Consider the following 26278-nt stretch of genomic DNA (forward strand, 5'->3'; position numbering starts at 1 on the left):
TGTCATATTCTAGGTTCTTCAAAGTAGCCACCTTTTGCTTTGATTACTGCTTTGCACACTCTTGGCATTCTCTTGATGAGCTTCAAGAGGTAGTCCCCTGAAATGGTCTTCCAACAGTCTTGAAGGAGTTCCCAGAGATGCTTAGCACTTGTTGGCCCTTTTGCCTTCACTCTGTGGTCCAGCTCACCCCAAACCATCTCGATTGGGTTCAGGTCCGGTGACTGTGGAGGCCAGGTCTTCTGGCGCAGCACCCCATCACTCTCCTTCATGGTCAAATAGCCCTTACTTTCAAAGTTTTCCCAATTTTTCGGCTGACTGACTGACCTTCATTTCTTAAAGTAATGATGGCCACTCGTTTTTCTTTACTTAGCTGCTTTTTTCTTGCCATAATACCAATTCTAACAGTCTATTCAGTAGGACTATCAGCTGTGTATCCACCTGACTTCTCCTCAATGCACCTGATGGTCCCAACCCCATTTATAAGGCAAGAAATCCCACTTATTAAACCTGACAGGGCACACCTGTGAAGTGAAAACCATTTCAGGGGACTACCTCTTGAAGCTCATCAAGAGAATGCCAAGAGTGTGCAAAGCAGTAATCAAAGCAAAAGGTGGCTACTTTGAAGAACCTAGAATATGACATATTTTCTGTTGTTTCACACTTGTTTGTTATGTATATAATTCCACATGTGTTAATTCATAGTTTTGATGCCTTCATAGTCATGAAAATAAAGAAAACTCTTTGAATGAGAAGGTGTGTCCAAACTTTTGGTCTGTACTGTATCTTATCGATATCCAATCTGTGGAAGCCCAACACCCCATATACCCATGATCAGCTGTTTCCTGCATCCTCCGGCGTTGTAACTAGCACTCTGAATAGAACAGGAAGCACACAGTGTTGTGGCCATGCCACTTCCATGGGAGCCAAGCTGCAGTAACCCAGCACAGTCACTATACTTTGAACGGGTTGTGCTTCCTGTTCCATTCTAGTGCAGGAGGCTACAGGAAACAGCTGATCGGTGGGGGGGATGTGAGATGTCAAACCCTTAGGCCCCTTTCACACAAGCGAGTTTTCCACGCGGGTGCAATGCGTGATATGAACGCAATCAGATGGTATAATAGGGACTCCTGACTTTACATTGAAAGTCAATGGGGGACGGATCCGTTTGCAATTTGCATTTTGTGTCAACGTCAAACGGATCCGTCCCCATTGACTTGCATTGTAATTCAGGACGGATCCGTTTGGCTCCGCACGGCCAGGCGGACACCAAAACAACTTTTTTTTCATGTCCGTGGATCCTCCAAAAATCAAGGAAGACCCACAGACGAAAAAACGGTCACGGATCACCGACCTCCGGACCCCGTTTTTGCGGACCTTAAAAAAAAACGGTCGTGTGCATGAGGCCTAAGTTAAAGACATTGTCATTGCCTCTGTACTGCGTCCGCAAGCCTGTCTACCAGAGGAAATCCCAACATTTGGTGTCGGATGCGGGCAAACGCAGTGAGGCAGGCCTGAAGGCCGAAAAGTTTTTGTTTTTCCCCGGCACAAGTGCATGTCCTACATTAAGCCGGCAAGGTTTTGACCCGTGTCCCCTGACAAAATGGAGGCGGTTGTGAAGGCCCTCGTGGAGGCTAACTTGCAGCAGTGGGAGGCTAACAAGCAGCAACAAGAAACAAACCAGCTGCTATTGCAACATGTAATGGGGTTGCAGGCGGCAGGAGCATCCCAGAATGTCCACGATGCCCGGAAAGCTGTCCGCGCGGCGATTCCAAAGATGACCCCGTCAGATGACGTCGAGACCTGTCTGGCGGTCTTCGAAAAAGTGGCCATGAGGGAAAAGTTACCCCGAGACCAGTGGGCTGAGGTCATGGCTCCGTTTCTGGCGTCTGGTCCCCAGCAAGTATTGTTTGATCTCCCCGATGATCAGGCGGCCGATTACCCGACAGTAAAAGGTGAGACTCGGGGTGAATGTATTGGTCCGGGCCCAGAGGGTGCATCAGTGGGAATTTAACCCGGCTGAACCTACCAGACCACAATATTATGATCTGCTGCACCGTTTGCAAAAATGGCTGAAGCCTGACATGTTGACTCCCACAGCTGGATCGGCTGTTGGCGGATGTGTTTTGGAGGGCTTTGCCGTACCCTCTCCAGCACTGGATCGGCCAGGTGTCTCAGAATAATGCAGAATAATGCCCTGGAGATGGTCGACCTGGTGGAGCGCTATGAGGCCACCAGAAATCTGCAGGGGGGTTCTTTTGGGAGGGGGCCAGTTAAACCCCGGAAATCTCCACTCCAAACCTGGCGGCTGGTGCCAGCCAAAACTGTCCGGGACATACCCCCCTGCAGACCCAGCCCCGGTGGTCTGCTGGTGGTGTCACGAACCTGAACATATAAGAGCTGACTGTCCCCATCGGGGTGAACCCATGGATACCAACTATGGCTACCATCACTCATTGTATGCCAGGAAGCTATGTGCCACAGGTACCTCCGAGACTGTAGACAATAGTCACCTGTGCCAGGTGGAAGTGGGGGACACTCTAGCCGTGGCACTGTTGGATTCAAGGAGCCTGGTGTCCCTGGTAAGAGCTGCCCTGGTGCGGTCGGCTGAGTATACTGGCTGAAGAGTCAGCGTTGTCTGCATTCATGGAGACATAAAGGAGTATTCCACCGCCCTGGTCTCTCGGTCAATGGTTGCCGGCAAGTGGATGCATGAGGTGGCCGTCGCCACAAAGTTACCGTATGAATTGATAATTGGGAGAGACTTCCCGGAACTCTGGGCGGATGCGAAAGTTACCGATACCCGGGAGACCGATGTGGCCTGGCTCAGGGGGAGGCCAAAACCTTGGGAACCTGAGTCATAAGGGCCAGCAGTAGGGGTGACCGCCACTTCGGTGGAAGAGGGGGAGACAACCCCATTAAGTGTGATGGTGGGAGAAGTAGAGGACTTGCCGCCGGGTCCTGAGCTGTCAGACCTCAACATCTCTGGGGATAATTTCAATACAGCACAACACCAGGATCCGACTCCCGAGCCTGGGAGAATGTGGTAGTAGTTGAGGGTGAGCCGCAACAACCGGGGGCCGAATCTATGTTCCCCCGTTTTGTTGTTCAACAGGAGATGCTGTACCGGGTAAATAAAATACGGGGTGAGCATATTGAACAGCTGGTGGTGCCCAAGGCATATCGCAAGCTCGTGTTGGAGTTAGCCCACCAAAATGTTCTTGGGGGACACCTGGGCCAGCAGAAAACGCAGGACTGGATTTTAAAGTGGTTCTACTGGCCGAGTGTGTTCAGAGAGGTAGAAGAGTCTTACATATCTTACCCAATCTGCCAGATAACCAGCCCCCAACCACATTTTCGTAGTCCTCTAGTCCCTCTCCCGATTATTGAGGTTCCATTCGAACAGATCGCTATGGATCTCATAGGACCAGTAGTGAAATCAGCTAGAGGGCACCAGCACATCCTGGTCATCCTCGACTACGCCACGCGGTAGCCGGAGGCGGTGCCACTGCATCATATGTCAGCCAAACTCATAGCTAAGGAGTTAATGGAAATTTTTTCTAGAGTGGGTCTGCCTAAGGAGGTTCTAACTGACCAAGAGACCCCATTTATGTCCAAGGTCATGAGGGAACTCTGTAAGCTGCTCCACATAAAACAGTTATGGACATCCATGTATCATCCGCAAACGGATGGCCTGGTAGAGAGGTTTAACCAGACGTTAAAAAATATGTTAAAAAGAGTGGTGTCTAAGGATGGGAGGGACTGGGACCTTCTTCTGCCCTATCTCATGTTCGCAGTGTGAGAAGTGCCCCAGGCCTCTACCAGGTTCTCGCCCTTCGAACTGTTGTACGGCAGACACCCTAGTGGTTTATTTGACGTCTCCAAAGAGGCGTGGGAACAACAAACCACACCGCGCCAGGATCGTCTCCTAAAGAGGATTCAGCTGTGGGATCGGAATGCCACCAGTGCAGAGCTTGCTCAGGAATGGCAGCAGGCAGGTGTGAGCGCATCTGCACGCACAGTGAGGCGAAGACTTTTGGAAGATGGCCTGGTGTCAAGAAGGGCAGCAAAGAAGCCACTTCTCTCCAAAAAAAACATCAGGGACAGATAGATTTTCTGCAGAAAGTATGGTGAATGGACTGCTGAGGACTGGGGCAAAGTCATATTCTCTGATGAAGCCTCTTTCCGATTGTTTGGGGCATCTGGAAAAAGGCTTGTCCGGAGAAGAAAAGGTGAGTGCTACCATCAGTCCTGTGTCATGCCAACAGTAAAGCATCCTGAGACCATTCATGTGTGGGGTTGCTTCTCATCCAAGGGAGTGGGCTCACTCACAATTTTGCCCAAAAACACAGCCATGAATAAAGAATGGTACCAAAACACCCTCCAACAGCAACTTCTTCCAACAATCCAACAACAGTTTGGTGAAGAACAATGCATTTTCCAGCACGATGGAGCACCGTGCCATAAGGCAAAAGTGATAACTAAGTGGCTCGGGGACCAAAACGTTGACATTTTGGGTCCATGGCCTGGAAACTCCCCAGATATTAATCCCATTGAGAACTTGTGGTCAATCCTCAAGAGGCGGGTGGACAAACAAAACCCACTAATTCTGACAAACTCCAAGAAGTGATTATGAAAGAATGGGTTGCTATCAGTCAGGAATTGGCCCAGAAGTTGATTGAGAGCATGCCCAGTCGAATTGCAGAGGTCCTGAAAAAGAAGGGCCAACACTGCAAATACTGACTCTTTGCATAAATATCATGTAATTGTCGATAAAAGCCTTTCAAACATATGAAGTGCGTGTAATTATATTTCACTACATCACAGAAACAACTGAAACAAAGATCTAAAAGCAGTTTAGCAGCAAACTTTGTGAAAACTAATATTTGTGTCATTCTCAAAACTTTTGGCCACGACTGTACTGTCTCAAGATATTGACGGGGAGGAGCATCCCATTGTCTTCCTCAGCCGGAAGCTCACCCCAGCCGAGACTAGGTACAGTATAGTGGAGAGAGAGTGCCTGGCCATCAAGTGGGCACTCGAGTCTCTCCGCTATTATCTTTTGGGGAGAAGGTTCCATCTGGTGACTGAACACTTCCCTCTCAAATGGATGAGCCAGGCCAATGAGAGGAATGCTCGGGTCACCAGATGGTTCTTATCTTTGCAAAACTTTAAGTTTTACGTGGAACACAGGGCAGGCAGGTTACAGGGAAACGCGGATACCCTGTCTCGCGTACACTGTCTGGCAAGTGTTCACCCCCTCAGGGTTGAACAAAGGGGGGAGGTATGTAAGACGGAATAAGGAGCCATCATTGACGGAAGATACGTGTCACGAGGTTCCTGGCCTCGGTGAGGTAAGAACCGGATTTTATCCTGAAGTGTCAGTTTTGCAATTGCAGGCTAACACTTCAGCTGTTAGTATGGCTGTAAAGCCAATCCGGGCCGGTTCCTATTGGGAGCAGCCAAAGAGCAGGGTGGGTGGCTGTTCCCCACGGTACCAGCCCGGGTTTTGGGCTGGGACAGTGTCGGACTGGAGTTCCTAGGGCCCACCAGTAAAATTCATTTTGGGGGCCCACCGTACGGATACATTCAAATATAATAAATAATATAACAAGTTTTTTATATGAACATAGGCTGGTTGAGGTGCTGTACATGTACTGTACAGGGAGTGCAGAATTATTAGGCAAGTTGTATTTTTTAGGATTAATTTTATTATTGAACAACAACCATGTTCTCAATGAACCCAAAAAACTCATTAATATCAAAGCTGAATATTTTTGGAAGTAGTTTTTAGTTTGTTTTTAGTTTTAGCTATTTTAGGGGGATATCTGTGTGTGCAGGTGACTATTAGTGTGCATAATTATTAGGCAACTTAACAAAAAACAAATATATACCCATTTCAATTATTTATTTTTACCAGTGAAACCAATATAACATCTCAACATTCACAAATATACATTTCTGACATTCAAAAACAAAACAAAAACAAATCAGTGACCAATATAGCCACCTTTCTTTGCAAGGACACTCAAAAGCCTGCCATCCATGGATTCTGTCAGTGTTTTGATCTGTTCACCATCAACATTGCGTGCAGCAGCAACCACAGCCTCCCAGACACTGTTCAGAGAGGTGTACTGTTTTCCCTCCTTGTAAATCTCACATTTGATGATGGACCACAGGTTCTCAATGGGGTTCAGATCAGGTGAACAAGGAGGCCATGTCATTAGATTTTCTTCTTTTATACCCTTTCTTGCCAGCCACGCTGTGGAGTACTTGGACGCGTGTGATGGAGCATTGTCCTGCATGAAAATCATGTTTTTCTTGAAGGATGCAGACTTCTTCCTGTACCACTGCTTGAAGAAGGTGTCTTCCAGAAACTGGCAGTAGGACTGGGAGTTGAGCTTGACTCCATCCTCAACCCGAAAAGGCCCCACAAGCTCATCTTTGATGATACCAGCCCAAACCAGTACTCCACCTCCACCTTGCTGGCGTCTGAGTCGGACTGGAGCTCTCTGCCCTTTACCAATCCAGCCACGGGCCCATCCATCTGGCCCATCAAGACTCACTCTCATTTCATCAGTCCATAAAACTTTAGAAAAATCAGTCTTGAGATATTTCTTGGCCCAGTCTTGACGTTTCAGCTTGTGTGTCTTGTTCAGTGGTGGTCGTCTTTCAGCCTTTCTTACCTTGGCCATGTCTCTGAGTATTGCACACCTTGTGCTTTTGGGCACTCCAGTGATGTTGCAGCTCTGAAATATGGCCAAACTGGTGGCAAGTGGCATCTTGGCAGTTGCACGCTTGACTTTTCTCAGTTCATGGGCAGTTATTTTGCGCCTTGGTTTTTCCACACGCTTCTTGCGACCCTGTTGACTATTTTGAATGAAACGCTTGATTGTTCGATGATCACGCTTCAGAAGCTTTGCAATTTTAAGAGTGCTGCATCCCTCTGCAAGATATCTCACTAGTTTTGACTTTTCTGAGCCTGTCAAGTCCTTCTTTTGACCCATTTTGCCAAAGGAAAGGAAGTTGCCTAATAATTATGCACACCTAATATAGGGCGTTGATGTCATTAGACCACACCCCTTCTCATTACAGAGATGCACATCACCAAATATGCTTAATTGGTAGTAGGCTTTTCGAGCCTATACAGCTTGGAGTAAGACAACATGCATAAAGAGGATGATGTGGTCAAAATACTCATTTGCCTAATAATTCTGCACGCAGTGTATGTATTTATGTAGTGCAGTAAGTCTAATGTGTTATGTGCCACTTGTGCAGGGGGTGGGAGACTAGGGGCCCACTTTTCTCAGGGGCCCACCGGGGGATTCCCCTGTACCCCTGTGGGCCAGTCCGAGCCTGGGCTGGGATATAAAAACCCAGCCAGCATGTTCAGCTGGGTGGATTATCCTCTATCTGACAGTGGAGCTCTGTCAGTCTCGGTGTTGGAGCCTGAGAGTCTGGGCTGGGTTTAAGGCATGCTACATTGTTTGTGGACAAAAGCACGTGGACTACTGCTTCATTCAAGGACTTATGTGCTGCAGCCTGGTGTGAACAAACACCAAACTCAAGGTGACTGTTTTTTTTAAACTTGTTATTTTGTCACTTTACGTCTGTGTGAATAAAACACTGCACTGTTTAAGTTAAAAACGTTGTCATTGCCTCTGTACTGCGTCCGCAAGCCTGTCTATCAGAGCAAATCCCAACACCACATACATGGATGCACTTGTACACACGCTCACCGCTTACATAAACGCACTCATACATGTGATCACCACATCCATGGACGCACACATAAATTTGCTCCCCACTTACATAGATACACTTATACATGCATTCACCACCTACATGGACGCACTCATACATGCGTTCAGCACATACATGGACGCACTCATACATGCGTTCACCACATACATGGACGCACTCATACACGTGCTCAACACATACATGGACGCACTCACCACATACATGGACACTCATACATGCATTCACCACATGCATGGACTTAGTCATACACGCGCTCACCACATACATGGATCAGTCATACATGCGCTCACCACATACATGGACGCACTCATACACACATTCACCACATACATGGACTTAGTCATACACGCGCTCACCACATACATGGATCAGTCATACATGCGCTCACCACATACATGGACGCACTCATACACACATTCACCACATACATTTACGCACTCATACATGTGCTCATCACATACATGGACGCACTCATACAAGTTCTCACCACTAACACTGATACACGTGCTCACCACATACATGAACGCACTTTTACATGCATTCACCACATAAATGGACGCACTCATACACTTGCTCACCACATACATAGATACATTCATACATGTGCTCACCACATACATGGATGCACTCATACACGTGCTCACCACATACATGGATGCACTCTTACATGCGCTCACCGCTTACATAGACTCACTCATACATGTATTCACCACATACATGGACACACTCATACACGCGCTCACCACATACATGAACGCACTCATACACGCGTTCATCACATACATAGATGCACTCATACACAGGCTGTTATGGGACACCGGGATGCTTTCTCAAAATTCCTGCACAACTTTTGCTGCGGAAGACAGTAGTGTTGGCCCCAGCACCAGGAGCACATGTCACCCCACCCCTTCCAAGCCTCTGCAGTATATAATGATTTCAGTTGACTTTTAAAATAATTAGTTGCTCTATGATCTAATTATACAGTAGAAACATATATGAGTATAAGGGCTCATGCCCACGAGCGTAAGCACTCAGTGCACGTGCTGCGGACCGCAATTTGCGGTCCGCAATGCACGGACTCAACTGTGGGGCAGCCGCATACGGATTGCGGACCCATTCACTTGAAAGTAGTGCATGCAGTACTTTTTTGTGGAACGGAAGCACAGAACGGAGCCCCATGAAAGCACTCCATAGTGCTTTCCGTTTCGTGGGTCTGTTCCGTTCCGCACCGCATCTCCGGATTTGCAGACCCATTCAAATGAATGGGTCAACATCCGTGATGCGGGATGCACACGGTCGGTGCCCCGTGTATTGCAGACCCGCCGCATGCGGGATGCAATACGGCCACGGCGGAGGAATGGCCGTGGGCATGAGCCCTAAGACTGTTGGTCTGTAAATCTATATGTATTGTCAGTGTGAAACTGCAGCTTTCTAGGATTCTACCAATTTAGGAAAATTAAGTTCAACCAAAACCATAGCAAATAGAAATACAAGTTTTGTCTTATTTGGCAATATGATCATATAAGCCTCAACAGTGTTCTTACTCTGCTGCTGCATATGCTTTCATGTAAATACACCACAAATTATGGCTATTGTCATCTCAGAGCTGCCACTGAACTTTAAACATAATAAATGAATGATGGCCATTCTGTCCTATTTGCATGAAGTTCATAATCAGGTGAAGTAGTTGAACACAAATGTTCACAGCAAGAGGTTCTAGGCTAAGCAATCTCATTGTCATGCACAGTAACTTATTGAAACACTAGTGGGTCATTTCTCAAATTAAGTATGGCCATCAACTTCCATCTGACACTTTCTGATGCAGTACAAGTATCAAGCATTTCTATTGTTCATCTGGAAAGCAGTCAATTACATGTAGATGTGTTTGTGCTTGATATAGTGAATTACTATTTATGCCTTAATTAAATCTCAATAGAACCAGAGAACTTGCCATCGTTTGCAGTTTGTTGTACCTGAAACTGCACCATGGAAAAGGTCATTGTGAACCTACCGTAGTAAAAGCTGCCATTTAGGCTTTCAATATGTTTTATATGGAAGTACGGAGTCGACGGTTTTGTCTCTGAACTAGTAAAATCCAGTATGCATTCATAGCATTGGCTGGGCTGAACAAGGACAGTCCCTGTGAACTACCACCCAAGGCCAACAATTCCCTTTAACCCCTTAGTGACCAAGCCTCTTTGGGCCTTTATGACCAAGCGTCTTTCTTCCTTTTTTCATGGTCTCTTTCCAAGAGCTATAACTTTTTTATTTCTCCGATATGTACACCTGTTTTATTTTTCCCTCCAAACATTTCCCTTCCATCCATGTCTGAAACCTTTCAAGCAAGCGCCGGAAAAAGCCGCAGGGGTAAAACACACACTCTTAACTAAAATTTCTTAACTCATCGCGTTATCTTGAAACAAAAGCCATTGAAAAGCAATTGCTTAACGCATTTAGTTTAGATAACATGTCTCATAAAGCATGTGTGTTAACCCTGCTACATCTGTACATTTACAATATGAGGACCTTTAAAGATGGCTCCTCTGCCAGTTCTCTGAAGCCAAAGCTACTCACATACAAACCTGCTGTAGCCAGCAGCTCCCTGCCAGCCAATCACATTGGAGTAATAAGAGGCACACCTCCCCACTCTGAAACCTAGCACAGACATGCGGTGTGGGGACTGCCCGCCCTCCAGTCTTCTTAACTGGACACAAACAAACCCTAGCAACTGTCTGTAAAGGAGCAGTGAAACAGGACAGGAGACATTAAAGAGATTCTGTCATGAGATTTTACCCCTATAACCTAAACATATGCTCCCCTCGCCGTCCGGCGCCCAGCACAGCCTTCTCTAGCTCAGCGCTGCCTCCGTAATCCTACCCGTCCCTCTGCCAGATCAAGCACCTGCGCACTGGCAGCGGCTTCGTTGAGCAAAGTGCGCATGCACCGGCTGATGCGCATGCGCACTTCGCTCAACAAAGCCGCTGCCAGAAGTGCGCATGCGCATCAGCCGGCACATGCGCACTTTGCTCAACGAAGCCGCTGCCTGGAGTCCGCGACGCTGAGCTAGGGAAGGCTGCGCCGGGCACCCTGTATTAACGGACCTCCCCTTGGGCACCTTAAGTGAGTGATCGACAAGTTATAAAAACCTGTTTTTTGTGCAAATAGAGCCACAGTGAAGTTTAATAATGCCAGCTTAGGATTCTTATTATTACTCTGGACATGAGCATATGTTTAGATTATAGGGGTAAAATCTCATGACAGAATCCCTTTAAGGTATCATAAGGTAATTATGGATCCTTTGGCAACCAACTACAGGCAGTTACATGGTAACCATTCCAATATACTATCACTATATAAGAGTTATACACATACCCCTGTTTTTTCGGCCATTCCCATATATACATAAGGGCCAAGACTGCCAGCCACACATATGTGTATGCGTGGGTGCGTGTGTGTATGTACATATGTGTATGTTTGTATATATGTGTATATGTATATACTGCCCACGCCATAGTTAAAACACATAAAATATAAACTTGAGGAAATTTTTTTACCTGACTGCCATTCTGTGAGGCAAACTGTCATTTTCATGAGACAAACTGCACCAGATTGCCAACTACACACACATACATACGAATACGACCCCAGAGACCTGACATATAGGTATCCGCACACACATCACTGCTGGAGAGACACAGGGCAACCTTTGCTCCGCAAAAATAATGGGTGCCTGCTATAAAAAAAATTATATATACACATATATATTTTATATATATATATATATATATATATATATATATAAAACAAAAAAAACACTGGCAGCACCACCCTGGATAGTGTGGAAAAATAGACGGGTGCAATGTCCAAGTATGGTAAAAAGGTGCTTACCCACTTTAGAAGTCAAAAAATCGGACTGCACTCCAAGCATTTCTTCAAAAAAGTTAGTTTTTATTCACCCATAAGGTGGCAAAGCGACGTTTCGGCTCAAGCATGAGCCTTTCTCAAGCATTGGTGAACAGTGAATAGCCAGTATATAAAGGTGTGCCAATACATATAATCAAGCAACATAATTGGTACTTTAAAAATAATACATATATACAATGTACAAATATGTGCAAAAACCGTATAATGGTCATGATTGTTAAAGTGACTAGTGCATTCCATACAATAAATCTCCAAAATACAATAGATTACATATAAAAACACCATAGGACATATAATTGGTTACATCTGTAACTCATCAATACGTCATTCATGCATCAACTGTAATAGTGCACATGTGCAAATAAGGAAGACTAATGAATTGCTACCTGGAGGGATGATGGCGCCCACATATACAATAGCGCTGCTCAGCGCGTCCTCAGGAGACCAGCGCGCATGTCCCAATCATTTGACGTCATCTAGGGAGACCGACCGGTGCATAACAGTGCCGCCTACTGATGACATCAGCGGCGCACCCGATAACATGTCACCGCCTTCTCCCATCGATGCCTCCACATAGCGGCGCATGCGCAATAGTTCCGGCAAGCTGTTTTCCGCCATATTGGGTAAGGGAATCAGAGCAGATAAATGACCATACAATCTGTCGCTTATCGTCCTATTCGTTCTGCACATACAGTTGTTGTGGTTGAATGCCACCATGCTGCAGGGTGGATAAGTGACCATCTTTTCCAAAATGGTACACTTAAATCCACTCATCACCTCAATACCAGCGGCACGTCAGTGTCGTCAGCATTGTAGGATCATATCCTGCTTAAATATACAACTGTGAGGGTACTCCTCATTATAATAGAACGATTAAAAACAAGCGACAGTGTACACTAGAGAAAAGATATAAGTTACTCAATATAAATTACAACAAGGGAAAATATAAATCGCTCATTCCCAATTTTTTACAAACTCGTCCTAACGGGGACATACGCATGGAATCCAGAGAAAAAAATATATTTTTTCGTGGGCTCATCATCCACCAATCAGGTTCATCAGTTTTCTGAGGTGCCATCTGTGCAGATGTATCTGGAAAGATAATACAAAAGTGTCAGTGTCATAAAGAGACCTGACATATAGGTATCCGCACACACATCACTGCTGGAGAGACACAGGGCAAATCTTTGCGTCTTCTGTACCGGCGACACAATCAGAAAGGGACGCAAAGATTTGCCAGTGCCCAGACACTTTGGGTTACTGGGTCATAAAGAAAAAGATCTCAGATGTTGGATCTTGGATCAGGTTCCAATGCCACGGAGGGGTGGAGAAAGAGAAATGCATTGGATCCAGACAAAGTCTGCACCCCAAAGGTTTAAATATAGATTATAGATATGGAGGAGGTCTGTGATGAGGTTGTTTTGCCCCTATGTTGCATTGGTATGGGCTCCACAATACCTCCTGTGGTTGACAGATTCATTGGTTTTTAAAAAAAAGAAAAAGAAAAAACAGAAAATGTAAACATATAATTTTGAGTAATAAATTGATTTTAATATAAATGTAATGGGTAATCTCACTAATTTATGACACTGACACTTTTGTATTATCTTTCCAGATACATCTGCACAGATGGCACCTCAGAAAACTGATGAACCTGATTGGTGGATGATGAGCCCACAAAAAAATAATTGTGTTGAGACATATATATATTTTTTTCTCTGGATTCCATGCGTATGTCCCCGTTAGGACGAGTTTGTAAAAAATTGGGAATGAGCGATTTATATTTTCCCTTGTTGTAATTTATATTGAGTAACTTATATCTTTTCTCTAGTGTACACTGTCGCTTGTTTTTAATCGTTCTATTATAATGAGGAGTACCCTCACAGTTGTATATTTAAGCAGGATATGATCCTACAATGCTGACGACACTGACGTGCCGCTGGTATTGAGGTGATGAGTGGATTTAAGTGTACCATTTTGGAAAAGATGGTCACTTATCCACCCTGCAGCATGGTGGCATTCAACCACAACAACTGTATGTGCAGAACGAATAGGACGACAAGCGACAGATTGTATGGTCATTTATCTGCTCTGATTCCCTTACCCAATATGGCGGAAAACAGCTTGCCGGAACTATTGCGCATGCGCCGCTATGTGGAGGCATCGATGGGAGAAGGCGGTGACATGTTATCGGGTGCGCCGCTGATGTCATCAGTAGGCGGCACTGTTATGCACCGGTCGGTCTCCCTAGATGACGTCAAATGATTGGGACATGCGCGCTGGTCTCCTGAGGACGCGCTGAGCAGCGCTATTGTATATGTGGGCGCCATCATCCCTCCAGGTAGCAATTCATTAGTCTTCCTTATTTGCACATGTGCACTATTACAGTTGATGCATGAATGACGTATTGATGAGTTACAGATGTAACCAATTATATGTCCTATGGTGTTTTTATATGTAATCTATTGTATTTTGGAGATTTATTGTATGGAATGCACTAGTCACTTTAACAATCATGACCATTATACGGTTTTTGCACATATTTGTACATTGTATATATGTATTATTTTTAAAGTACCAATTATGTTGCTTGATTATATGTATTGGCACACCTTTATATACTGGCTATTCACTGTTCACCAATGCTTGAGAAAGGCTCATGCTTGAGCCGAAACGTCCCTTTGCCACCTTATGGGTGAATAAAAACTAACTTTTTTGAAGAAATGCTTGGAGTGCAGTCCGATTTTTTGACTTCTATATATATATATATATATATATATATATTTTAATTTTTTTTTTTTTAAACTACTATAAGCAAAGAGTATACATTTATTTATTTATTGATTTTAATTAAGCATACACCATTGTTATATAATGCATAACGGGAAGGGTAATGTCAATCAACCCAACCCAAACATGCCCCGATTCCTCATCTCCCGCACCCCCAACCCCCTTGGCCTGCGCGCCAAAAATTCTGTTTTTTTTTATATGTTTTAAATGTGCTGTAATTCCCCTCAGTGTATACAGTCCTGAAGAAGAGGGCAATCCAGCTCTCAAAACGCGTTGACTACCCTGCAAATAAAAGTTAACCCCTTATCTGTCCGATGACTTGGGTCTTAATCCTTCCAAGCAAGCGCCAGAAAAAGCGGTCAAAATACACTTTAGTAGTGTTTTGTTGCAATATAGGTCACTTGGAGCATGTTAAAAAAGCCTAATTGGTAGGTTTCGTTGTAGGTATAACTATTTTGAATATAGCGGTTTAAATATGTCTGCTTATTCTAAATGTGACCTTTAATTCTATTTCTGCTGTATGCCCCTTTCCATATCAGGCCCTACAGGCACATGTAGTAGTCATCCCTAAGCCGGGTAGAGATCCTACGGTTTGTGGAAACTACAGGCCCATTTCGATTCTTAATGTCGACCTGAAAATGTATGCTAAGATATTAGCCATGCGATTGCGCCCACACATCCCTGGCAGTGTTCATAAGGAACAGGTGGTATTTGTCCCCGGCCGAGAGGCCCGTGATAATACTCTGAAGTCCCTGGGGCTCATAGCCAGAGCTAGACAATATAAATCACCTTTATGTCTTCTATCGATTGATGCCGAGAAGGCATTTGACCGGGTGGACTGGAGGTTTCTATCTGAAACCCTAGCCCACCTAGGCCTAGGTGTCAAGATGCTCCAGCGTATCATGGCTCGTTATTCTACACCATCAGCATGTGTGCGGGTCAATGGCACTCTATCCTCACCGTTTCAGATTAGAAACGGTACACGCCAAGGTTGTCCCTTGTCCCCGTTTTTATATATACTGACTATGGAGTCCCTGGCCAATGCCCTTAGGGCAAACACAGCAATCAAAGGCTTTCAGATCGGACAAACCGAACATAAGTTATCGTTGTTTGCAGACGACTTGCTTTTATACCTTACGTCCCCCAGAATAGGCCTTCCGTCCGTTCTCAAGGAATTTGGTATATTTGGACGCGTCAGTAACTTCAAAGTTAATGTACACAAGTCCGAAATTCTGAATATTAACCTTCCCCATAGGGAAGTGCAATCCCTTGGAGAATCCTTCTCCTTTAAATGGGCGGAAGATTCTATTAAATATTTGGGAGTTCACATACCTGCCAATCCCTCACACCTATTTAAACTGAATTATACTCCTCTCCTCAAATCCATTACAGAGAGCCTTCAAAAATGGTTGCCCCTACGAATCTCTTGGTTTGGTAAAATTAATACCCTTAAAATGGACATATTACCGCGCCCGCTCTATTTATTTCAAACTATTCCATGTAAAATCCCCCTGACCTACTTTACTCGCCTCCCGCGCTTGGCTTCTCAATTCGTGTGGAAGCAAGCCAGAGCTCGGCTTGGCCATAGTCTTTTGACTTGCCCTAAATTAAAGGGAGAGACAGGTTTACCTAACTTTTTGACTTATTACAGGGCTGCAGTTTTGAACTGCGTCTTAGATCTTTTTCACAATAAGAATACTAAGATGTGGGTAGAAATTGAGCATGTTACGAATCCCCACCTTGCAACAGGCATATTTTGGCTGCCCCCTAACTCCCTATGCAACCTCCCGCATGCCCAATCTGATATGCTCCTCCCTACTTTAGCAGCCTCATGGATAAAGTTTGCACCTAAACTAAATATGGCTAAGATCCCAGGTCCCCTCTCAATGCTAACTGATCATCCAGATTTACCTATGGGACTAAGGCAGGTGCCCGCCTTCCGAACTAACCACACATCTACTGTTAGACTGAGAGACGTATGTTCTTCTAATGGGATACGCCCTCTCGAGGACCTATCGCACATACTCCCACCATCTCCTGGAAGATGGTTCCTCTATTTTCAGCTCAGGGGATTTGTTGGTTCTCTGATGCCTGGTTTGCAGTCCCACACATCTCTAACGGATTTTGAAAAGCTATGTGTTGCTCAGGCGGCCCCTGGCCATGCTATTTCCTTACTTTACATCATGCTGAACACCGAGGTGACTGAGGGCAGCCAATCTGGAGATTCCTACCCCAAACTTAAGTTTATGCTTGATTGGGAGACGGAATTGGGTGTTACATTTACTGGGGATCAATGGAAACGTTCTTTGCTTCTTACGCATAAGATCTCTATATCGTGTAATTTACAAGAACTCAATTATAAAATACTTACCAGATGGTATCGGACACCGGAGAAATTGCATCGGTTCTACCCCTCGGTTTCTGAACTATGTTGGCGATGCCATGGTGCTAGGGGGACTATGACCCATATATGGTGGGATTGTCCGAGGCTTAACCCATTATGGATAGACGTCTTCAAGCTTTATAATTTTCTATTCCGGGCCTCCATAGCATTTTCCCCTTCCATCGCTCTGCTATCTATTTTCCCGGGGCGGATCTCACATGTTAAGAAAGGTTCATTGCAGCTCTTTATGCTGGCCATGAGGCAAATTATCCCACGCAACTGGAAGTCAACCGAGAGTTTGAAAAGAATCACTTGGGCCTCCGCACTGGATGAGCTGATACACAGGGAAGAGATGTGTGCCTCTGATCACAACAAGATTCCGGCGTTTCTTAAGAGTTGGGAGCCATGGTCCAGGTTTAGATCATCTACTTCATTTTCGGTTTGGATGGCATCTGGGGTACTCCCTGATTCTCCTCCTTAATAGTACCTAGCTATTCTCTAGCTATGCCCTATGATTTCTCCCCTCCCCTCCTCTTGTGTGTCATCCTGTCTTCCCCCCTTTTATGTCAAGTTTGTCTAGAATTATTGACCTATACATCATTTGTTTGAGGCCTTATTAAGCCCTTCAGGGCCTTTGTTTCCGCTGACTTTTTGTCAGCTGACTGTTTGTTATTCAGATACAGATACATGCTTATACCTTGTCCTTTATGCTGTACTGCTGTTTATGATTGCATGTCGCAATGTATCCTTGTATGCGGTATGTATACTGCAATTTGTGATGTTCTTTTATGATTGTAATAGATAATAATAATAAAATCTTATTGAACCATAAATATGTCTGCTTATTCTCCCTTTAAATTATACCAACAACTATGAATCTTATTTAGTTATTAACCCAAAATGCTGCATTGATTAATTTAATAATATATGTTTGTAAATGTCTGAATTTCCATTACAGAATACAGCTACTACTATGGAGATCCTGCCTTAACAACTTATCACCTATCCAAAGGATAGTGTGGTAAGTCTTTGATCACTGTAGGTCCAAATGGTAGGTCCCTGAGTGATTATGAGAATGTACGGGTCTCCCATTTTAATAGCACTGTGCCTTGCTTCCCTGGCAGTCCCATAGAGAATGAATGGAGTGGCAGCGCATGTTTGACTGTTGCTCTATTTAGACAGGGGACCTGGGAACTCTACCCAAATAGGTGATAATTGGATTAGTGATAAGGTGTTAGGTAGGACAACCTCAGCCGACATTAGCAGGGGGGCAGTAAAGGGTTGCAGGAATTCAAGTCTCGTCCTACTTTGAAGTTTGCAATGTAACCCTGTAGGTAGGGACAGACACGGATAGTGAGCCCTAATCTAGAACCCAGCCCACTTTCCCACTTTCCCTACCTACTTGCTGTGCAAACCCTTGGTAGCAAGACTGCAGCTCTATTTATGTCTATGTATTTGTTTGTATTCAATAAAGCTGAGTTTTGATTAATTTATGTGTAGGAGCAATAAAGTTGTTACCTATAATAAAGCAACAGTATATAAAAATGGAATAACTAAGATAATGGTCAGAATTTATTAAGAATAGCATGTTTTGCAACAAATAAATTGGAGAGGGTAATTTTCTGAGAACTGCACCTAGTTTATCAAAGGATGCACATGTCTTATAAATCTAGTGCCTCTTCTATTTACATCTGCTCTGAACGGCCGTACTTTTGTACATTTTATATATTATTTGCTCATAGCCCCTAAAGATACTTCATTTTACTTTCTCTCTGCACTAGTTTTCATACAAGGGATTTATTATGTCCTGCACATCCACAAGACATCGTAAAATGTCACAGACGCTTTATGACAACGTAAAGCTGTAAACTCAAATATCTTCCAGCCTATTAAATGAAGGGCATGGAAGGAGTCAACGAGGTTGGCAAAAAATAAAAGATTAATTAATTTATTAACGTTTGATAGCTTGTTTTCAGTGAGTTGATCCGATTAATAGATCACACTAGTTGTGTGTATTTCATTAGAGCAGTAAACGTTACAAGCCATAAAGGCGATATAAAGGCGATATAAAGGCTCTCCAGAGAGACGTTATATATTCATAAAGCTTCGGCAATGTTTGGACCGTTTTGTATAAAAATGTCAGGATAAATTGCATATACAGTAGATAGGGGGTAACAGGTCCTCATAATTGCAGACCTCGGCGATATGTGAAATATCCGTGTTGTAGAGAATGCCTAAAACATGAAGGCACTGTATAAAATAAATTCATCTTTGGTCAGTTTATATGTATTCTGCAATGTAGGCAATGGCATATGTCTTCTGTGTTTTTGAATTCAAACATTTTGTATGGTGTATGACTTGATGAAACCCTCTCTTGTTGAGATGTATATCTTGTGTATTATTTCTATATATCTAGCAGAAGGCAGTAGGGCAGATCTATTAACACCAGTGCACCGTGCCAGTGCAGCAGCCAGAAAGCAAGGCGTAAATGCATTCATAAATCTTGCTTTTTACATGGTTGATAGTATTGGACCTAGTGCCATATACATTTTGTGACTGTATATCGTCTAGTAATGTTTTAAGCTTATTAAATGCATTTTGCGCTGTGTTGGACTCATTTTATCAGAATATTAGTTTTAAAACTGTAAAAAGCTTGGCAAGAACTTGAGCGGGTAATAATGAAGATGTAGGAATGCATTTGTTTGCTGCTACGTACAGAAATGGGCATTGTAAATCATATTTATATCTAGAGTACTTACTAAAACAGAAGTTCCACAATGATGCTGTTCCTTTTATTGCTGCTTATATGTATCTCAATTGAATTACATGGCCGAAGTGGATGGAATTTAACCCCTTCAGGACCAGGTAATTTTTCAGTTTTTGCATTTTTGTTTTTTACTCCCTGCCTTCCATGATCCATATCTTTTTTTATTTTTCTGTTCATATAACCTTATGAGCGCTTGTTTTTGCTGAATGAGTTGTACTTTCTAATGGCATCATTTTATATAGCAAAATTCCAAAAATGCAATTCCGACATAGTTTATGGGTTTTGTTTTTACAGCGTTCACTATGCGGTAAAACTGACCTGTTATCTTCATTCTGTGGGTTAGTAATATTGCAGTGATACCACATTTAGATTTTATTGTGTTTTAACCTGACGTCCCGGTGACACATGACTTACCGGTACGTCATATGTATTTCAGATCACCGCCGCCCAACGGGCAGTGATCGGAAAAAGGTGCCTGCTCAAATCATTGAGCAGGCACCTTGGGTCAATGCGCGGGGGGGGGGTCCCGTGACCCCCCCCCTGTGTCGGCGATCGCCGCAAACCGCAGGTCAATTCAGACCTGCGGTTTGCGGCTTTTACAGGTTGCGGCTTTGCCATCGGGTCTCCTTGGGGCTGTAGGGGGGACCCGATGGCATGGTCGGCGCTGCCTTCCTGTGACAAGCCTGTGATAGTCAATGGTGTCAGACTGAGACTTGCGACATACTATGACTGCCAACTTGGATAGATTTTTCACGACTGTTGTGTCGCAGTTGCAGCATGTCGCAGTGTGACACCATTAGCATTATAAAAAATGTTGCGCAACTTTTCGGCAACAATAAGTCGAGTGACACATGTCTCTGTGTAGCCCTAACCTAAGGCTCAAAACAGGCTGGTCACTAAGGGGTAGAAAAAAGACTATAAAGAATTTAAATAAAAAGTGTATGTTTTCTTTTCCTCTCTAATTTGGTCAAAGAAAAATATGAGTATTTCTAGGTAGGCATTAGAAAATATTTATATAGATAGTGTAGTGAAGTGCATGATAGAGGTGTGCTGAGGGTGTGTATGTCACCCGGGTTTTCAGTGTAGCTGGGTGAGATAACTGGAATCCAGAAATGGTGCTGCTACAGCAAGGCGTAGTTGCTGGAGATCATTTTGTTTAAAGTTGTATGGGCTGGATTTCTTTGGACTGGGAGACAAGTTGATATTGGAAGTCTCTCAGTCCACACCCCTAGTTCACTACAGCTATTCCCTTTAGCTGAGATCACAGGTGAGAACTAGAGCTGAGCGAATCAAAGTTGACAAGGTGGAATTCGATCCGAATTTCAGGAAAAATTTGATTCGCACCAAATCTAAATTTCCTCATTTTTTCCTAAAATGGCTGCTGCATGTTAGGACATGGAACAAGGAACTCTGGGAATGAGGGATCACCCACAATTCCATGCATGCAGCCAATCAGCAGCCATCCAGCCCTGTGATGTCACAGCCCTATAAATAGACTCAGCCATCTTGTATTCAGCCATTTTCCAGTGTACGTAGTGCTGGGAGAGATGTCAGCAGGCTCTAGGGACAGTGGTATTTTGCTGTATAGAAGTTCAGGGAAAGGATAGGGAGGAATAATTCCACAGTATTGAAGCAGAACAGGGTTCAGTAGGGGAGTTTACAGCCTGGGTAATAGGAACAATCCATTTACCATTATACAGCTCTGTAATTCCAGCAAACCGTTCTTGTTATTGGGGTGCAAGTGCTATTTGATACAGCCATTAACAGGGTTTATTACAAGGAAATATTTCTATGTCTTATTTGCCCTTGTGCGGTTCAGTTATATGTTCGAAAGCATTTTTTGGCGTGTATTAGTGGCAAAATAAAAATATTATTTGCCATTCAGTGGTGCAGTTATATGTTCTAAAGACTTTTGTGGCATGTATAAGTAAAAAAATAAATAAAATTTGTGCCTATTTGCCGTTCAGCGGTGAAATTATATGTTCTAAAGCCCTTTTTGGCGTGTATTAGTAGCACAAAAATATATATTATTTGCCGTTCAGTGGTGCAGTTATATGTTCTAAAGCCCTTTTTGCTGTATATTAGTGGCACAAAAAAAATATTTGCCATTGTGTGGTGAAGTGAGAAAATTACAACCCTTTTTGGCGTGTATTAATGGCAAAAAATATAAGATTACACTCACCAGTAATCACTTTTCCATGAGCCCATGACAGCACCCTTGAGAGACCACCTCTATCCAGGACAGGAAACAGGAACTTCCGTGGAGAGCTTCTTAAGGAGGGACCCGGCCTCTATCCACCAGTTATTTACGAGAACTTGTCCCAAAACATAATAAACCAACATATAAACCATCCAACAACTCTTTTTTTTTTTTTTTTTATATATATTATATATTATATATATATATATATATATATATATATACACTCACCTAAAGAATTATTAGGAACACCTGTTCTATTTCTCATTAATGCAATTATCTAGTCAACCAATCACATGGCAGTTTCTTCAATGCATTTAGGGGTGTGGTCCTGGTCAAGACAATCTCTTGAACTCCAAACTGAATGTCAGAATGGGAAAGAAAGGTAATTTAAGCAATTTTGAGCGTGGCATGGTTGTTGGTGCCAGACGGGCCGGTCTGAGTATTTCACAATCTGCTCAGTTACTGGGATTTTCACGCACAACCATTTCTAGGGTTTACAAAGAATGGTGTGAAAAGGGAAAAACATCCAGTATGCGGCAGTCCTGTGGGAAAAAATGCCTTGTGGATGCTAGAGGTCAGAGGAGAATGGGCCGACTGATTCAAGCTGATAGAAGAGCAACAATGACTGAAATAACCACTTGTTACAACCGAGGTATGCAGCAAAGCATTTGTGAAGCCACAACACGCACAACCTTGAGGCGGATGGGCTACAACAGCAGAAGACCCCATCGGGTACCACTCATCTCCACTACAAATAGGAAAAAGAGGCTATAATTTGCACGAGCTCACCAAAATTGGACTGTTGAAGACTGGAAAAATGTTGCCTGGTCTGATGAGTCTTGATTTCTGTTGAGACATTCAAATGGTAGAGTCCAAATTTGGTGTAAACAGAATGAGAACATGTATCCATCCTCTGATGGCTACTTCCAGCAGGATAATGCACCATGTCACAAAGCTCGAATCATTTCAAATTGGTTTCTTGAACATGACAATGAGTTCACTGTACTAAAATGGCCCCCACAGTCACCAGATCTCAACCCAATAGAGCATCTTTGGGATGTGGTGGAACGGGAGCTTCGTGCCCTGGATGTGCATCCCTCAAATCTCCATCAACTGCAAGATGCTATCCTATCAATATGGGCCAACATTTCTAAAGAATGCTATCAGCACCTTGTTGAATCAATGCCACGTAGAATTAAGGCAGCTCTGAAGGCAAATGGGGGTCCAACACCGTATTAGTATGGTGTTCCTAATAATTCTTTAGGTGAGTGTAATATATATATATATATATATATATAATTATTTTTTTTAGGGATGGAATAAGTAGCGGGTGCTGTCATGGGCTCATGGAAAAGTGATTACCGGTAAGTGTAATCTTATATTTCCTTTATGCCATGACAGCACCCTTGAGAGAAGACTAGAATAGAAGTAGTCTAGGGAGGGATTACAGCCTGCAAAACTTTCCTACCAAAGGAAAGCTGATCTCTGGAGTCTAGATCTAGCTTGAAATGGCGGAAGAAGGTACAAGGGGATTTCCAAGTAGCGGCCCTACAGATCTGCTCTAGGGAAGCTTCAGCTCTTTCTGCCCAGGAGGTGGAAATGGACCTGGTTGAATGTGCCCCGAATCCCAAGGGACAAGGTTCCCCTGCCGAGGAATAGGTCAAGGAAATGGCTGCGACAATCCATCTAGATAGTGTTCTGGATGTGACTCTATCACCTTTGTTCCTCCCAGCAAACTGCACAAAAAGCCTAGAGGATCTCCTCCAGGGTTCAGTCCTCTCAAGATATTTCAGGAGACATCTCCTGACATCCAGACAGTGTAATTGCCTTTCTTTTTCATTATTCGGAGCTTGGCATAATGAAGGAAGGACAATGTCCTGAAATCTATGAAAAAAGGAAACTACTTTGGGGAGAAAAGAAGGATCCGGCTTGATTATTACTCTGTCCTCCAGGATCTTAGTATATGGAGCAGAGGTGGAAAAAGCAGAAATTTCACTTACACGTCTGGCCGAGGTGATAGCTACCAGGAAAGCGGTCTTACAGGAAAGTAATTTAATTGGCAAATCTTGTACAGGTTCGAACAGAGGTTCCATCATCCTGGACAATACTAAGTTGAGGTCCCATGGAGGGGCAGATATTCTGGTAACTGGTCTGGTACGACTGACCGCTTTAAAAAATCTTCTCACCCAAGGATGGTTGGCTAGGGCGAAGTCAAAATACACACTAAGAGCTGAAACATGCACCTTAAGTGTACTAATCCTCAGTCTTTTATCTATGCCATTCTGAAGAAAATCTAGGATTATCGGCATAGGAGGGGGACCTAAAGGGCCTATTGGAACTGCAGAAGTTCTTCCAAATTCATAGGTATATAGAAGAAGTGATGTCTTTCCTACATGACAGGAGGGTATTAATCACCTCACTGGAAAGGCCCTTCTTCTCTAGTATAGCCCTCTCAGATACCATGCTGCTAGGTGTAGATTGGTTACCTCTGGATGGTGAACCGGTCCTTGATACAGCAGGTCTTGTCTGTCTGGCAGAATCCATGGTTCTGATATTGATAGTTTGCGAAGCCAGGTGAACCATGACCTTCTGGGCCAAAACGGGGCAATCAGAATTAGTCTTGTCTTGTGTTGCCTCAGTTCTGTAGAACCCTTGGAATTAGTCTTATAGGTGGAAAGGCGTAAAGAAGACCGTTCGGCCAAGGTAGGGAGAAGGCGTCTATGCCAGTTGGAGAATCTTCTGGATTTAGAGAGAAAAAGAGATGACATTTCCGGTTTTGCCTGTTTGCAAACAAGTCTACTAGAGGACTGCCCCAGAGGTGGACTATCTGCTTGAACACTGTTTGATTTAAACACCATTCTCCCTGATCTAGACTATTTCTGCTTAAATTAGCTTTTTTGTTTTCTGAACCTTTCAAATATACCGCTTTTATGAAGGAGACTGAGGGAATGATTATGGAAAAGATTCTTTCTGCCAGAGACATAAGATCCTTTGACCTTGTTCCGCCTTGTCAGTTTAAATAAGACATTACCGTGGTGTTGTCTGAAAAGATCTTCACTATTTTTCCTTTTAGTTTTGGAAGGAAGGCTATTAGAGCGAGGAGTACTGCCCTCAATTCTCTTACATTCTGTGAATACATTTTTTCTAAAGGGGACCATCTTCCCTGAACAACGTCTTCCTGACAGTATGCCCCCCAACCTGTCGGACTTGCATCGGTTGTAATTGAAATCTGCTCTTGCATATTCCAGGGGAGACCCTGAGACAGGTTTACTGGGTCTAACCACCACTGCATGGACTGAAAAACCCAGGATGGAAGAGGAAGTGGGGCATCCAAACGGGATAGAGAACCCTGCCACTCTCTCAGAATCTGCCATTGAAGCTTCCGAGAATGCAGCAACACCCATTTGACTGCAGGAATTGTAGATGTCATCCTGCCCAATACCGCCATCCCCTGTCTGATGGTTTTGTGTTTTGATGAAATCAAAGATTGTACTTCTTTCAGAATTTTGGAGATCTTGTTCTGAGTAAGAAAGCAGCATTGTTTCACGGAGTCTAGAATTCGGCCCAAAAATGGACAGCTCTTTGATGGGATTAGGTTTGATTTCTCCCAATTTATCCACCACCCCAACTCCCCCAATATCCTGATTATTTCTGAGAGGTGGGAAGACAGAGTCCTTTCTGATTCTGCCATTACCAGTATATCGTCCAGATAGGGTATCGTCAGGATATCCTTTTCTCTCACGTGAGCCATCACCTCTGCCATTAGCTTGGTGAAAAGCCTGGGAGCTTGGGATACTCCGAATGGGAGCGCCCTGTATTGAAAGTGGGGGGTCTGCCTGTCCATGGATACTGCTACCCTTAGGAACTTCTGGGAGTCTGTATGGATTGGGATGTGATAATATGAGTCTTTTATGTCTAGGGTAGACATTACGCATTCTGGAAACAGCTGATTTATTGCTGATTGTATAGATTCCATTTTGAACTTTTTGTACTTTAGGAATTGGTTTAGGTATTTCAGGTTTATTATCATCCTGAAAGTCCCATCCGGTTTGGGGGCCAGAAAAAGGGAAGAATAAAATCCTCTCCCTCTTTCTGACTCTGGAACCTCTAAATACTTTTTTCTTTAGGAGGATAAGTAACTCCTGTTTTAAGGCCTGGTTTTTTATAGACTTTTGATCCAGGTTTGGAACTATCATCCTCTCCGGTGGGAGAGACGTGAACTCTAGACGGAAGCCGTCTCTTATGAGGCCCAGAATCCAAGGACTTGCAGAGATCTTCTCCAAGCCTGAAGAAAAAGAGACAACCTTCCCCCCCACCGGAATGGAACCGTCATAACTGACCGTTTTTAGAACGGCTACTGGACTGTGAGCTGAAAAGGAAACCTTTTTCTTTCCTAGCTTTGTTATTCCTCCAGGATTTCTGTCTTTTATCTTGATTATATTCCCTCTTG

Source organism: Bufo bufo, chromosome 4 (assembly GCF_905171765.1).
Source record: "Bufo bufo chromosome 4, aBufBuf1.1, whole genome shotgun sequence".
NCBI lineage: Eukaryota > Metazoa > Chordata > Amphibia > Anura > Bufonidae > Bufo > Bufo bufo.